This window comes from Lepisma saccharinum, chromosome 1 (assembly GCF_977018435.1).
Source record: "Lepisma saccharinum chromosome 1, izLepSacc3.1, whole genome shotgun sequence".
NCBI lineage: Eukaryota > Metazoa > Arthropoda > Insecta > Zygentoma > Lepismatidae > Lepisma > Lepisma saccharinum.
The window spans coordinates 52,234,055-52,251,913 of NC_139229.1; the positions used below are offsets into that span (position 1 = coordinate 52,234,055).

The window sequence follows — 17,859 nt, forward strand, 5'->3', positions numbered from 1 at the left end:
TTACACAAACCCCAGTTCCCCATATATCGAATAGACAGGCTTGCAGAAGAAGCGGGACATACGGTGGTCCGTCTCCCGTCTTATCATTGTATGTACAATGCAATCGAACTTATTTGGGCACAGGTCAAAGGGCTGGTAGCACAGAGGAACACTTCGCCACCTTTTACACCGTCTAAAATTTTGCAATTGACAGAACAGGCTATCGGGGATGTGACAGCAGATAGGTGGCGTTCGGCTACGGAACACACAAGGAAGATTATTTCCGAAGCATGGGAAAAGGAGGGAGTTGAAGAGCAGCAAATGGAGGATTTTGTAATTTCACTTTGGCGGGAAGACAGCAGTGACAGTAGTAGCTCAGATGAAGATGTTCCTTTACTAACCAACAATGAAGATGATCGTGGGATAGCGCCACTGCAATGGTAGCCGGTAAGCAAAAACAACTGATTCTTTAACTACTACTTCTGTTCTTTCATTCATTTTTTAATGTTTTTACATACAGGTAGCTCAAAGCATTAATAACACATGTACCAAATGTATCATTAATGTTAAGGAAATCGAGCAATTGCCTAGCGTTTCGTTGTAATTTATTGAACTCTGTATTGCCAGAGCCTGTATTCTCATATAGCTCCCAAATTATCTCACTTCACACACCCACATGTGCCTCCCCGATGGCACAGTGGTAGGGTAAGTGTAGTCGCCTTGTAATCAAGTAGTCCTGGGTTTGATACCCTGTCGTGGCACATAGTGGTTCGGATCCCACTTCCAACTGTAGGTCCATTCCAGGTTAGCCGTAGTGTGCATAAAGTGGACTTTAAAACACCAACTCAATCAATCAATTCACACACAATTGATTTGTTCTTGATAAATTCTTCTCCGTAATACAGTAACTCAGTTCTGTAAAATTCTGTTTTGGAGGTGAATTTTTGTAGGTTCCTCAAAATATAATTTAAAAACGTGTTAACGAAACGAAGTTGTACGTAATTTGTTCATACGTAATTTGCCCTAATTTTCAAGAAATACATTTCATTTGTACGTTCTGAAGCTTCAACAATCGCGGCGTGACAAAGAAGGCAAAAAGAGGCGGCATGAAATCAAAGGAGAACGATTTGCCACAGTGTTGTTCATAACAGAAGACGCATTTTCTTTTGTTGGTAATTGTGATACGATACAACATAAGTAAAAAGATGCCGGTAGCTGATGCTTGCAATGTACCATAATAAAAACACAACAAAGTTTCTTTCAGTGAAGGTTTTCGGTTGCTGTGTAGAGCAGGAAGATAAAATGTTTCATGGTTGCCAGAATGCCCGAGCTTGCCAACAGCTGACTAGCCTGTCCGTGTGTTTGTGCGAACGTGGCAACGTAGAAACCCCCCCAGCCACATGGCAGCCAACGAGAAGACAGAATTTGGTCACGTTCTGCGTTCTGATTGCACGCCGCTTCTTATCGCGTCCGTACTGTAATTATTGCATTCTCAATTAATTTTATCTTACTTTTTTGTCTAATCAGGTCATTTGTGATTTTGCTCCAGTGCTACTTAAATCCTAGCCAGCCCTTACTTAAGTTCACCTTTTGTTTTTTTTTTTAAAAAAAAAACTAGTCGGCGCGGTGACCATACATTACTTGACCAGTATAAACAAAGGCGTCTCAACGGCAATTACATTCACGTGGGCGGACGTTTTCCTTTTACAAGACCTCACGTGGTTCAAACATAACAAATAACCTCCGTTGAGTGACGCAAACATGTACTCTCTAGCAGGCGGGACTTAAACACTTCGCCGCGACGAGCAATTCACATTACCAGGCAAATACTTTAACAAATAATCACATATGCGACCGGACATAGCTAGCAGCGACACAGCGCTGACACATAAAAATGAACAAACCTCAAGTAGAATATGCAATTAAGCGGGCGGCGCTTTACTCTAATAGTACGCACTTTAAACAAATACAAAGGAGCACAAACAACAATGAATTTAAGATCATAAAAAAAAATATCACAAGGAATAAGAAAAATTGACCTGAGACGAATAGATTACAAATGACAAGCGCGACGGGAGTTTGATGTAAAATTTCGAGTTGAGTGGGCGTTTTCAAAATGTCGACGAATTTCAAGGGCGTTCTCTAAATCAATCGGGCCGTCACGTGTTAAGGTTCACACAGATGAATACTTTACCATCTCTCAGCTCCCGGGGTGCATCCTGGCGTCTTTATGGGCGATTGAAAACACATAGTATCCACGCGAAAGGTTTCTTTGATCGCGACGATGAAGATGCGAAAAGGATCCAAACACCTAGTTCCCCGGCTCCTCTTCCTCTCGGGATCGGTGGATCTCCGTGGTATGACGCGGTTCGGACGTCGCATCTGAGCGGTCGTTGTAGGCGTCGTCGGCGTCAGCATCTCTCTCTACATCTCTCTGTCGCGGCTGGTAGGCATCGTCGGCGTCGTCGTCCCTCTCTCTCTCCGTGGCGGCTGGTATCGTCGGTGTGGCTCATCTTTCTCTCTCTCTCTCTCCGTCGCGGCTGGTAGGCATCGTCGGCGTCGTCGTCCCTCTCTCTCTCCGTGGCGGGTAGGCATCGTCGGTGTGGCTCATCTTTCTCTCTCTCTCTCTCCGTGGCGTCGTCGTCTGACATCGGGCGAATCGACGTAACGCCCCCATCTCTCTTCTTCCTCTAGCCCGCCATAGTTTCCGGTGTTCCTCGTTTCTCAAAAATTATAAATGGCGTAAGGTAATCACGGAAACACGGTTTCGCTTCAACTTCCCCCAGCGGTTGAGGTAGGCGCACTCGTGTAGACTTACTGCCTATCACACACACACTGGTGTTCGCACAACACAACAAAGTCCACTGTACACGAGAGGTAGCACGGAGCTGCTCTCCCTACAAGGATCGCGGTAAGACTGTATATGGAGAGGTAGCACGGAGCTGCTCTCACTACAAGGATCGCGGTAAGACTGTGTAACGAAAAACCATGTCCTTCGTTTTATTTGGATTTTGAAAAAGGACGCTATGCGCACGTTGGAGTAACCTTCCGAAGAGGTCAGTCCACTTTGCTCTATTGTCTCTCAAGTGGGACGAGCCGTGCTCGAAGTTGAGTTTGTGCGGATTAAGCTTCCGCCTGGCTGTCGCCCATAGCTCAATTGCAATCGCTGTCCACAAACTGATCAATTAGAACCGATTTGATCTGGCGTCCGTAATTGTCGCTTGATCGTGACGAAACTCCACATATCTGTCCTTGCACACATGCCGCTGCGCTGGTATAAGTTTCACATGAATCTGACCGTTGGAAACCGAGATATTTAAATGTTTGTCATTACGGTCGAATTTCCTAAGCTTTAGACGCATAGCGTGACCCTTCAGGTGCTCGCCCTTAACACAAGCGGATGTCTCGTTCCTCCCGTCGGCTTGGCAAAAATCAAATATGTAATCTCACAAATTAAAACACTTAACACTTTGAATCAACACGTCTTTTTACCGCTACCTACATGAATAATAATGATAATAATAATGACGGTAAATCTGACTGTCACAGGGGATGAGTGATGATATGATGAAATTGAAATTGATGAATGGACACTTACAAACATCCATGTCCAGGCTAGGATTCGAACCCGGGACCCCTGGCGTCATAGAGCGATGTGGTAACCACTCCGCCACAGGGGTCGGCTTTGAACTTTTGATTTACTTTTGTTTTGTATTGTGTCCCACCTGTAACACCAAAAAACAATTTCTCCATTAATTGTTACATTTCCCCTTCAAGTCCACTAGAATATCCAAAGGTTAATAACTTTCTCTCTTGTCTTAAATAATTTATTTTTCACCATTTGAAATTGACATAAATTAAAATAAAGTTCTGATTAAGTAAAGAGGAAGTGTTTTAGCTGTCACATCAGTGACAAAAATTGTTCACCTACCACTAAAAATCTGGGAAATTATTCTAAGGGTAGTTAATCAACAGTGTTTAGTTTCACATTTCATTACACAGAAACTGTAAAAACAAATTTCATAACTACTGGTAGAATTATTACTTTAACGTCAAAAATTATATATAAGCGTCCCACCCGTGATGCCCAGATGTATTGTATTGATGACTGAAAATTAACGATCAATAAGAAGTTATTTCGTGGTTTTACAAGACGTGTTCCACAGGAATCCATTATAACACTCTCATCCATCGTCTTGTCAACAATTTACACCGTAACGCTTTTATAATGAAGTTAATTGTTTTACAGGAAAAAAAGAGCATGAATCATTTTCTCATGATAGTACATATTAATAGATTCTTAGCTACGATATTTATGACTGTATCAGCCCAATCACTCTTTACACATGTTTTTAATATTCTGTTGGTGATTCTGACGCGTAAAAAAGATTATATTACGAGCCCATTCAAGCTTATGCTTTTGACGTATGGAAAAGCATGCTCATTAATATTGAAATTACAATATTACCATAATAAATAGCCGTGTTACAAATGAAAAACCTAGTTCCGTGAGCACCGCTATTGCTAAGAGGGGAGACAATCTATTGCAGGTCTGAACTACTTAATTTCTCTTCTGCATATTCTCACACGGCGTTTCATGCATTCCCAATGAAGTTTCTTCGAACGCGAAATCATTTTACCCAATGGCGTAGCTACGCATGGGCTCTCTGGGCCCGTCCCGAAATTTTGCAGAAATTACAAAGCTCTAGAATTATATTTTTACACAAACAAAACAGGCTGTTCTGTACAAATTTTATAATGCTGAATTCGAAATTGAAATCGACTTTTGTTGACTGGGTTGGGCAAAGAAATGTTACTGAAACCTCACCTCTCCAAGTCAATGTTTGGAAGTAACATTTGAGGATTCCTAACTGTAGCTAGCTACTTTTAGAAGCAAGTAGCCGTTAGTTTAACATATTTACAATTTGCAATAGAAGTAAGGTCTTCCCACACTTGCTTTAACAGTTAATTTACGAAACTTTAATTGTTAACTTGAAAAGAGCTAAATTTGGCAACTAAGGTGAAATGATTTGAGTGGAATCGGAAGACAAGGAAGCTGGGCGTACAATTAGAACATCCACGCTTTATTTCAATTGCGTTACATTGTCATTTCTAACTGCCCATGAAGACTTCACTGTTTTGAGGGAATTTCTGCACATTTGAATCGTGGTAGTCGAGCTAGAAAGACGTTAAATCATCAAAGCAAAGCTGACAATTTTTTACCATCAATTTAGTTGTTGTATTAATACAAACATGCATACATATTATGTACCAGCAACACAAATAAATCACAAGTGTGACGTCAAAACAAGGCAAGTTATGCGCACTCGGAAGAAGAGCGTAGCGAAGTAGATGTGAAGGTTTTAAGCGACAATATTATTTAGAAATAGGTTTTTGTTGCGAAAAAACATTACACAAGGAAGTCCTCATAAACAGTAATTAATGATCATTGATTGCGTGTAATCGGTTTGCAAGAAAATTTACAGCAGAAAGCAACTGTAAAAGTAACTTGCAATTAAATACTTTTCAAGTAGCCTATCAGTTACTTATTTACTTTTTAAATTTTGAACCAAATCACTGTAAGTCGGTAACATTCCGAACAATGCTAGAAATATATCATACGGGTATGCCGTATAAGTAGGGACTTTATTTTTCGAAATAACAGTAACTCCGAATCGTTGTCTGAAGTCCCTTATGAGGCTATGAAATATTAATAACATGCGAACACGTTAGTTGCAAAATACTGCAAATTTAATGATTTTGAGATTTTTAAAGTTCCTTGCAAATTTCACATTTTAATGTATCTTGTAGAAAACATGGCAAAAATCATACGCTTTCTGCTACGAGAATTTGATGTGTTCGATAACATTCTGGTAATTTCTGAATTTATATATAAATACAGTAGTCACAATTCATGAATATACTGACAGGTGCATCACAAGTGACTGTTATTATTTTCTCCTCACAATTTTGCAAGACGCATGTTGTTCATCGAAAGTTGGACGCCACCCGAAAAAAAGATCCTGGGTACATCCTGGTTTTACCTCTCCGTCATGTTTCAAAGAGAAGGTATGCAGCTTCACATTCTGAAAAAACCTAAATCTCCCTACTTTACATTATCGAAAAAATCGCGACTTTGCATTAATGAGTGAATGATATAAAGTCACATAATACAGGGAATATCGTGTATTGAAAAGTTGTAAATGGAAATTATCTGCTATAAAGGCAGCTTAACGACCTATCAGTTTATTTTTCTATACTTGCTAAACAATGAAATAGAATTCCTATCTTCTATCGCAAAAAAAAAAAAAAATCGCTGTTGCTACATTTGTCTTACAGACACGTACGCTTTAATGCTCCGTAAATATGCAATTTAGGACAATGTGCATAAGAACTATTTTCATCGTTACTGTTTGAACAACTTGTTTGAAAATAGGCCTATATACAGGGTAATTAAAAATGAATGGTGGTTATTATGACGTTACTATTTATGATAGAAAATCCCACAAGGCCTCAATATAAAAAATAAGAAAAAGCTCTGGAAGTTCTCTTCTCATAAGTGGGCTTATGCTGCTTTGCCCCTGCTCCACCAGGATTGCCAGTGTTGCAAAATGGCTAGTGACCAGTAGAAGGTGTATTGTGTGTTGGAGCTACCAAGAACTGATTCACTCACAATGGTGCAAAGACCTTTCCACATACGTTTGGGTAGTAATGCACATGTTTCACCCTTCCGAAAGATTTGCCCAAATTACAACTGTAAATTGTTAGTGTCTTCGAAACCATGGACAATGACTTGCTGTCTCGTGCATAGCATGTACTTGATTATCGTTTGGATGTTTACCGCATTACACGTGGTTCCCATGTTGAATCTTTCTAATATGAGTCATATGAGTAAAACTTCCACAGCTTTTCTTCATGTTGCTGCCTTATCTCATTTTCTATCATAAATACTAACGTCATAATAATTGTGTAAAGTTGCACCATTCATTTTGAATTACCCTGTATATTGTGCCATTTATCTCCTATGTATGACTCCGAGAAGATGGTGAGAGAGCGACCGGAAAATATCTTTGTATCTCTATTAGACTGTGGAAATCCAGGATACCATGATGAATTACAATGTGTCCACAAAACCTTCTAAAATCACAGCTGGCAATAAAACCGAGTCAATACTGACAAAAAGCCACACTGGGATACCGGGATATCAAGATCGACCATAAAAACGCAGACGTGGGTTTCAATCTATGTTTACCTTCACGTGCCGGAAAGAAGGATCTTTCTAAGCCACCATGAGTGGATATTGCCCCGATTAATGCTTCGATAACACTTCTCATCACCTGCCTTGCAGAAGGAAGACCCTCGCACGCTTTCTTGAACCAGTACACAAAGCATTTCCATCAAAGCCTTTGATATCCTCTTGGTTCATAACAATGGCCTCTCCATAAGCCACGCAGGGCCGAATAGTGTGACGGATGCAAATAGTAATTCAAATTCAAACCATGGCTTCTGAGGGGTTAGAGTATGGGCAGTTCGAAGACATGACACACAAAATCCCAGCACATGTTTCTCCAGACTGGACTGCAGAAAATATTCCGGTCATAAATAACATTATCCCTTAAGATGTTCTCTTGAAACGTGACTCTACTTCCAATGGTGTAGATATTTCTAAACTGTATTTCTAATTAGTGATCTGATCCACTGGTTATGATTTAATCACTGGTAACTCTTGTGTGCCTAAACAAAATATCCTTATTTCGTTTATCGGGGATGGTGATTAGTTAGAGGGGTAAAATTACTGACTCAGCTAACCAAAATGCCGAAAAAAACTGAAATTGGGCTTTCATTTATGTCGGTATTATCTGATATCAAACATCCTCACAGTCAGCATAAAGATAAGAATGTTTCATTTTTTGTTATACAAACATCACGATTAATGCACTGTTAACAAAGTTGACCAGGTAACATAACATAGTGAATAAACGAAATTGGACGCAGGAGGGGTGAAAAGCCAGCAATAACAGAACACCAATGCTCAAAAAAATATTTCATAACTGTGTAATTCTCAGTACAATAACAGTTGCTATTACATTAGAAAAATTACAAAAATGATGTATTTTATTTCTAATTGAACTGGAAAAAATGTCAACCCACTGGAAAGTCATGAATCCTCTCATCAGTGCAATAGCGTAAACAAAATAAAATCACAAACTGCAGTCACGATAAATACAGACTTAACTGATCAATTACAAAAAGATACAATTATTTCTTTTTTTTTTTAAAAAAAAAACACTTTACATGAAAAAAAAGTAGGTACTTGCAAATTTTCAGAAGTAAAACGCATTCTTCTTTGTTCTTGAAAAGCGGCAACTCTGTCTCCAGAGAGAGATTCGCGTCTTCTCGGAAGAGCGCTCACAAGAGTACGTAATTAGCACTGAGCGGGTTCAGTATACAAATAAATGCGAAATTGCTTGTTCAACTGCGAGCCCAGCGCCTCGGGAGCCTCCACGGAAAGAAACAATTGCCATTTCGTTCCCTTCCTGCCTAAAGAGGCAGAATTCGTAAAGCGACTCAGAATTCTCCCCTTATTATGTATAGCGGATACTTCGCTGCACTGACCACATCCGAATTGATTTTTTTTTTGCCTAGTTTTGTAGGAAGGGGAAGATATGCCCGCTTACTGTTCAATTCACATGGGAAAACTATATAAATGCATTAAAAAAATTACATTCAGTATTTATCGAGGGGAAGAGTTGGCGATGGGCGAGCACTTACGTACTATTCTAATAATCTAATACAGGGTGTTCCAGAAGTCTTTCCCTGATTACAAACTTCATTCATATCCGCTATATGCAATGTAGAGATGTGAAAGTGGTGCCAAAATGTTGGAAAGCTAACCAAGTTTTTTTGTTCAAGGTTTCAGTAACGTGGCTGTAGTGTAGCAGTGTCAGTGCCCAGGAAACCGGAAATGTTCACAAATCAGGAAAAATCTCAGTGTGTCACAAGACCCAGTCACCAATAACAGCGCAGAGGAACTTTCAAACAACTTATGGAAAGATGCCGCCCGATGTCGAGAGCATTAAGTCGTGGTATGACAAGTTCAAGACCACAGAATCTGTTGCTGACTTACCGAGAAGTGGCCGAACCATCAACCTCAGCGATTTCATCATCAATCAGCCAAAAGTCATATTTATGATATCTTACACAAACGTTTATTTTTTCGTGCATACAAAGTGCAAATTGTACAGGCTTTGTTGCCTAGTGATACAAGGGGACACACTGAGCTTTTTCCTGATTTGTGAACATTTCCTGTTTCCTGGGCACTGACACTGCTACACTACAGCCACGTTACTGAAACCTGGAACAAAAAAACTTGGTTAGTTTTCCAACATTTTGGCACCACTTTCACATCTCTACCTCACATATAGCGGATACGAATAAAGTTTGTAATCAGGGAAAGACTTCTGGGACACCCGGTATATAAAAATGTATATATGTGTGTGTGATGTATGTTCGTTCCGGCATAACTCTCGAACGCCTGGAGCGATTTCAACCAAACTTGGTACACATATGACTTGCAGTCTGGAAAGAAACATTATGCGGGTAAGACACCCCTAGGGGTGGGGGTGGGAAGAGATGACATGTAAAAATAAACGAAAACGACCGATATTAGTGTTGAATCCACAGTTTTCGGGGTCGCTAAGTTGAATAGTAACACCCCCAATGCCGTTCAACTCCACGTTCATCACCTATCGGTATGGGAGGTGAGAGGGGGTTAAAAATAAAATACCGACTCCGAAAAGTAAGGATTCGAATTTCCAGTACTCCACCGGTAAGCTCCAATTCCAAGGTCTTCATTAAGTACCTTGAACATTGAATGTTGTGAAATGTTCAGCTCCTGTGCCATTATCACTTGCTTCCGGATGGGATTTCGGCGGATGCGACCCACCACTGCTTTAACAGCCGCTGCTGTTCATACGGTGAGAAGTCGACCAACTCTTGGGCGATCTGCCCGACCCTGTGGCCGAGCGGTTAGCACATCGCGCTGCGACGCCAAGGGTCCCGGGTTCGAATCCTGGTCGGGCTTGGTTGTTTGTGAATGTCCATTCATCAATTTCATCCTTTCATCACTCATCCTCATCTTCGCAAATTAGCCAAGAGGCACAAAACGCGAAGTAAAATAAACTAAATCAATCAAACTAAAATCAATCAATCTTGGGCGATCTTTCATGCTACCAGTATCAGTGAATCTCTGGATTGCCTGATACACAAACCTTTTGCTAATGTTCGGGATTTTTAGGGTCTGGAAAAATCTCTGTGACTGACATCCCAACCTTATGCATTATGCAGAGCAATTACGACTACTCTGTTTTCATATTCGCCCCACTCCATGCTAAGCACAACAAGATACACGCTTGCTCTTTCACAGCTGAACACACAATGGTCAAGAGTGAACTTCACCACAAGCATGGTTCATGAGCCTGACTACCGGACGTACAGTCCAAGCCGAAAGTTTGTAACAGTATTTATGACCAGACTAGGTAATATCGTATAGTACCTTGGAAAACAGTGTATGTAATAATGCTCTAATCTGATTCATCTTGACTCACTACCCTTCCCTTCATACACCATGGGACACTTTCACTTCATTAAAAAGAGAAGCACTGAACATTTAGAGACACCGAGTCGAACACGATATTCTCGCCTTCCTTTGTTTATAATTTGCAGCCCCAGCACAGAAGACAGTACATCAACAATCGGTGTTACTAACAACTAAAATATGATTATCTGCTAAATGAACTGTGGATCTACAATTTTTAAAATTCAATGCAAGAAATTGAATTATATCTCCAAGTGAAATTCTTATACTGATAGATTTTCCGTGTGATTTTTTACAAATACTCGTATTAAAGTAAAAAATCCCCTGGCGATGCGAATTCCCTTTGATATTTAGAAAATTTTTTTTTACAGAAAATGTATTCAATATTGTCAACGTCGGTTGCAACATGTGTGTGTCTGTTTGCGTGAGATATGTCTTATCTTAAGGAAGAAATCGATAACAAAAAAGTCTGGATGGATCTTCAGACGCATGTATCTAAATGGTTATATAAATTTGGGAAGACATTACGTTCGTTCTTCCCAAGTAGGCAGGAAAGTATCTTTCTCGCGAATCACTTATTCAACTAGTATTACAAATCGGTCAGTATTAGCCACTTCTCTCTGAAGTTTGCAACTGTGGTGTCAACACAATGCGAAAGCTCTCGCGTCGTGCAAGTCGAAAATTGGCTCGGCTGGTTGTCTTATGGCTGCCACCTCCTTTCCCCGTTTCCTGCGGAGACTTTTTCATGCCTCTGAGCATGGGCCACACTGTGTTGGCTCGGTTTGATTGATTGATTAGGTATTTTAAGTCCACTTTATGCACAGTAAGGCTAATCGGGACTGGACCTACAGTTTAAATTGGGATCCGAACCACTATGTGCTTTCACCGGGTATCGAAACCGGGATCCCTTGATCTGAGTTGGCTCGGATAGCCCGGAGCACATGTAGAGAACAACTGGGGATGCGGCGTAGGGATTAGGCGGCCGTACGCTCGAACGCTTGCGAGATTCAAATCTCCTTGTTCGTAAATGTATTAATTTAACTATAATTTGCAGAAGCAAGTGCTTTTAGATACGCCGATGATGATAATAATAATAACAAGAAAAACGTCCCGGACTGCATTGATGTTCTTTGATTGATTGATTGTTCGGTTTATTTTACTTCGCTTGTCAGCCACTTTTGGATAATTGCCAAGATCAGGATGACTGATGATATGATGAAGGAACACTCGAAAGGAACACCCAAGCCCAGGCCGGGATTCGAACCTAAGGCCCATGGCGTCTTAGCGCGCTGTGCTAAACACTCCGCCACGGAGGTCGGCAGACTGCGTCGATCGTCGATTTCGAATATTACATGTGTGTATGTAATATAAAGTATATAAACCGCCAACTTTTAGACCACGATAGCTATCGTACATGTAGAGCAATTTAGCTGAAATTCTTACTGCGAGTGCATCACAATGCAAGTATGCACTTGTATTTGACTGAAATCTCCTTGGCACAGAAATGCTTATATCGTTTAAATTGTTAAGTCCACATTATCCACAGAGACTGGACCTACAGTTAAAAGTAGGATCAGAACCACTGTGCAATGTGCCTCCGAACACGTAACAGATTTATATTTTTATTAATTATTTTATTATTATTATTGACTTATATAAGAATATTTTTTTTGTTTTATTTGTTCTTTGAGGGATCATTAGTTCCTACTTTATTTTTGACTTGAGGGTGGGGATATCAGCCAGAGTGAGTACAGGCAGGAGTATATTTACTTTCTTTATACATTACTTGTTGTTTACAAGGCAACGATATTGCCACTACGTCATGGGGTAGGTGGAAACGGGACAGAAATGCTTATCTAACTACTGCAATAGAATCGTTGTTGACGCTTCAGTGCGTGACCTCGCCACCGAAGGCTCTGTCTTCGCTTCCCAACTCGAGAGACTTAAAACTTACAGTGCAAAAAAGTGACTTTCCAAAATTAAATTCTAAATACGCAACTATATTTCTGGATTTCAGAGCATATATCCGTTGTTGAGCGTATCAATTTGTTGTGTGTGGTTGGCTGCCTAACCATAACGGTTTAGAGCTCGAACGTTCACTTCTTCTAGACTATATCTACACTCACTTCTTCGGAACCGCGGTGATCTAATCGGTAGGGTGTCTGACTGACACGTGGGAGATCCGGGTTTGATTCCCTGAGTGGTTGATCTAAGGTTGGAATTTCTCCGGCATTGTCCCCGCATAAAGCAGCTCTGGGGTTCACCCAGCCTCAAATCAATGGGTACCTGGATCCAACCCTGGGTGGTCAAGGTGGCCGGAGCGTGATGCTGATCACATCACATTCAAAATGGCCGAGATGGAGGATGTGTGGGTCCCTACATCCCCTAAATGTGCCTTCATGGCACGGTGCTATATGCATGAGGAACTTTACCTTTTTTTACTTTACTCACTTCTTCTCGTGACTGTACAAATAAATTTAATTTCTCCCGCATCTGGTACCGGCCGTCAATTCCACCATTGCTACAAATCTTACGCAACTTCATCTCTCTCTCGGACTTATAAGAAGGAAAGTTCCTGTCAAATTCCAGTCATTTATCTTCCCCGGACCGTATTGTATCTGCTGGTCTCCCATCCCTCTCATCTTTCAATCCGAAACGTATCATTAGTTGAAACTTTTTCCTTCCCGCTCGCTCGTCAGGAAAGGAAGACCAACATTTAATTCCAGGAACTAAACTTCATTTTATCAATTTGGACCATCCATTGTGTTTTCTCCCTACATTTCAGAAGAGTAAAATTTTCTCGTTTCTAATTTTTACATTAGCATCCTGCGGCAGCTGAGAAAATAAGTTCCACACATTTTTTTTGTATCTATTTTCCTATTTCCTTATTTAACGTCGCTTTCTTACCTCTCTAGATTAATCGCGACGATGGCGATGAGGTACATTCGCCCGCAATAAAAATGGCACAACTAGATCCTAAAATATTTGCTTCCGTGAAAGGAGTTATGTGTGTTGCCTAACTCTGCGGCGGTGCCATTGGAAATTTTCAATTAAAATCCACTTATCGACGTAAGAGTTAGGCAACACACATAACGCCTTGAAGGAAAGCGAGTATTTAAGGATCTAGGTGTCCCATGTTTATTGCCGATGACTGTACATCGTACACCGAAACGCCCATGTATTATTAAGACCAGAACCTAGGATCCCTGCGTAGTGAGCAACGCTAAATATGCTGCAACAGAGTCTGACAATCTTCGGAACTGTACAGTCAACTGGGGTGACATTGGCACCCAGTGTTTTTTGTTTGTTCCTTATTTATTGTTTGTATTGATATTTTTAAAGAGAACTCTGATAAAGTATTGTTCAATTCAGGGGAATAGAAGGTGATTTGATTTATTGACATCACTTTTCTGCCACTGTTGGCTAGTCACGAAGGTGAGGATGAGTGATGACAAGATTAAATTGATGAAGGGACACTCTCAAAGAACACCCATGCACAGGCCGGGATTTAAACCTGGGACCATTGGCGTCGGTTCCCATTGTGCTAAGCATTCCGCCACGAAGTTCGACGAATATAAGATGAATATGGCAAGAGACTGCCAACATAACCTTGGATCAAGACCTTATCACAACTACAAAATCAAAACCACAAATTCTTGAACACAAGTATAATTTCTTGACTGTTCTTGACTTTCTCGCCCGGTAGACACCCTCTATAATATTTGAAAAATATATATACAGGATGTTTCAAAAAATACTTTTACAAACTTTGAGGGCTGGTTCATCAAACCAAAACAAGAAAAAAGTTCATATAAACATATGTCCGAAAATTCTTAAGTTTCTCAGTTATTAATGAAAGAACATAATGACACATCTGTTAGACATTGTCAGCTTATTAGCAAGTGTTGAAACTGTCATCAACGCAGATACTCATAATAAATGTTCAAAACACACATAGTTTACTGTAAGAGTTCTTCAGCCATAACTAATGAATATGCAAATAATTATTTCTAGATAAGATACAATCTCGCTTTTCGAGAGTTCGTGGCGTCCAAGCGTGGCACCCATGCGTTGTTATATTTCGGGATTCGAGTCAAGTTCAAGGTCTTAGAGACGAGACCGAAGCTGTGCCAATCCTTGTCTCGCCTTGATACCATCCCCACTCCGTTATTATTTCATTATCAGACAGGCCTGGTCACTTCGCCGTATTTGTGAAAGAGCGCTAACGTAAGCACGCGTGGACTGCAGAGGGAGCAGCGTTACTGTAGCATTGAAAAAGGGGGGAAAGGATGAAGTGAGCCAGCCAGGAGGCTTCGTCGGTCGCGTTCGTGCAGTGGGAAACCTGTCGTCCTCCGATTCGTAAGTAACAGAGCAGTGCGGCGTTGTAACCATGACGGAAGAAACAGGCGGCGGCTCTCCAACTTGTCTGCTGCTTACTGGCCTTAAGTTGCTGTTTTCTAGCGGGAAGTTCACACCGCACGGAGTTCTCGCTGGTCTCTCTTACCTATTTGCATATGGGAAATGGAACATCATGGAGTTGTGGTTGCAAATCCACCCCTCTACTGAAGCCATACATTAGAAGAACTGAATCAAATTATCAAGAGAGAAATTAAAGCAAATTCGGAAGAGAAAGTGCTACATGTTAGTGAAAATTTCCTGAAAAGATGCCGTAAATGTGTGTATGCAGGAGGACATTCTCAACATCTTTTGTAACAAGGTACGTGATCGTTTTCATTGAAACTGTTATTGTAATTGTACGAGCTTATTTCATTACGTAGCTAGCTGTTCCAGTTAGGCGGATGTTGCGTCCAGTTTGCCGGCAGACGCGCTCACACTGCCCGGCGCTTCAGCCGCCGCTTCACGGACGACTCAACCGTGAAGCACTGTATATAGTTTTATAGCTTCATGAATAACAACTTTCAATCGGACCATTTGCCGAATCTGTCACTATCTATTAAACCTAAGTCGCATAAAAAAAAAATTAAAAAATCGCCCTTTTCCGACTTGAAAAGTGTTTTTTGTTACTATTTTTATGAATATTATTATTCATTATATTAGCAGGGATACAATTAAACCATACACTGCGTCCTTATGACTTGATCATCTATATACTAATAAAATAATATACAAAAACTTATCCTATGGAAAATGAAACTAATGACAAGAAGGTACATTAATACATGAGATTTTACATAGTAGCAATGCAAAATGTAAAACAAAGTTTGATTATCGTATGTCTGTGTGGGTGTGGGTGTTGGTCCGTGGAATGTGGAAAATTTTAATATATACGACTGAAACAATATTAATTGCGAGTTCACAATTTAGAGACATGTGAACGTAGAAGACGGAAGAGCAGAGTTTGACGTGCACCTTGCACTGAAGAATAGCGAGTTTCATGGGCGTCCGGAAGGGGGGGCAGTGTCCCCCCCTGGAAAATGAGTCCAACCAAAAATTATGTATTTCACACATATAATTTCATTTTATCCACAATAATATGTGTTAATTATTGTATGAACATCATAAATTCAAATTTAAGCAATGTTTTTTTAGGGAACAACACTATTTGGGGGGATGAGCCTTGTTTGCCCCCCCCCCCCCGGCCTGGAAAAAATACCTTCCTTGCCCCTCCCTGGAAAAAATCCTGCGGATGTCCATGGCGAGTCTAGTAGTGATATATCACTCATATTTGCAGGATTGGTAAGTTTTATCAGACATTTCTTATTGTCACCTTTGTACTATTAAATTTAATAATCTCTCTCGTGTCTGATGGACTATTAGAAATAAAACGAAACAAAATTTGCAAACCCATTTGTTCGGAAGGCCAATGTGAGAAAAATGCAACTTTGCATTTTGGAGAAGGGAGTGCATCAAAAAAAAATGCACCCTCCCTATAATGGGATATAAACATGAGCCAAAATTCCTGTACTTTGTTGTGGAACAGACTTTACTTTTGCTTCAGGGTCAATCCATATGAAATCATACAACCTGGTTGCTTGACCATTTTTAAAAAAGTTTATTTTTTGAGTGGTGTGAGCCTCATATATTGACAGTTCAGAACCACTCTTATTTTATTTTTACTATCACCGATTTGAAGATGGCGGGCATTTTTTTATCATGGCGCGCGTCATTTTCTCCATTCGTTAGCATCAGCGGTAACTTTTTTTTTCTCAGCTCTGGTAAGTCCTACGACAATGAGACAAAATCTGTGATGTTAAGCACATTATAGGCTACAATTATATTTCTGTGTAATTTTCTAAATATTATTCCTTCATAATAAATTTTAAGGTTAAAATTGTGTATTTTAATCACTCAAAATGACATTTTCGGACATTTTTTTGAGGGGGAAGGCAGTTTGCTTGACACTTGAATTTTTTGCGCAAGTACCTGTGTACCAATAGAGTACGTCAAAATTATTTGAAGCTTGAGACTTTAATATTTGTTTTTCTACAGGGTCATAAACATGTACTTTTTGTTAAAAAATTCCAAGTTCAGGGTTAAATATCTCTAGTGGGCAGTTGTTTAAAAATCTGAAATTTGTACACAATACAGTACTTCAGGATAAGTAACTTCAGTAAAAATTTTGAGTTTGAGATTTAATTGGTTTAGGAAATACAAAACTCGTGAAAAATTCAACATTTTGCATTAAATATGGCATGTCTAATTTCATTTCTTATTAACATCTTGTGTTGAAATTCTGCAAACTGTAATTTGGAATGTCAATGAACAACATTACAATCCTGAAATGGCTCTGCAATAAAGTATATATACGAGGGCGTGCTGAAAAGTAACGCTTCCTAAGTTTTTTTTTCTTTGTTACCTTGTAAACGCATTTTGGATTTTGAGCAACCATACATTGCACTTATAAGACTTTCCACCTTCTCCATTGAAGGTTTCAAACTTCTATCGCCAGGGGGTGCTGAACTATTGCGAGGAAAATGTCAGCATGTAACCATGCAATGTTGGTGAAACGCCTGAAGTAGCGTGCCGTGATCGAGTTTATAACCGCAGAAAATGTGCTACAAATTGACATTCATCTGAGACTGAGGGAATATTATGGGGATGAATGTGTAGACATCAGTACTGTGCGATCTTGAGCTTATCATGCTCTTAAAGAAAACCCCAGCTGAACACGATTCCGATGACCTCCATCAGTTCTAGTTCCTGGCCTTTCACTCCATTCTCTCACATAGCTGAGATTTTTTCAGCTGTGGGTTTTCTTTAAGAGCTTGATAAACTCAAGATCGCACAGTACTGATGTCTACACATTCATCCCCATAATATTC

At 40.1% G+C, this 17,859-nt stretch overlaps 1 protein-coding gene across 2 annotated transcripts in view; it reads right to left on the reverse strand.

The window, feature by feature from the left end:
* MED20 (Mediator complex subunit 20) overlaps positions 1–17,859 on the reverse strand; it is a 536,245-nt gene that overhangs the window by 476,024 nt on the left and 42,362 nt on the right. The window lies entirely within an intron of this gene.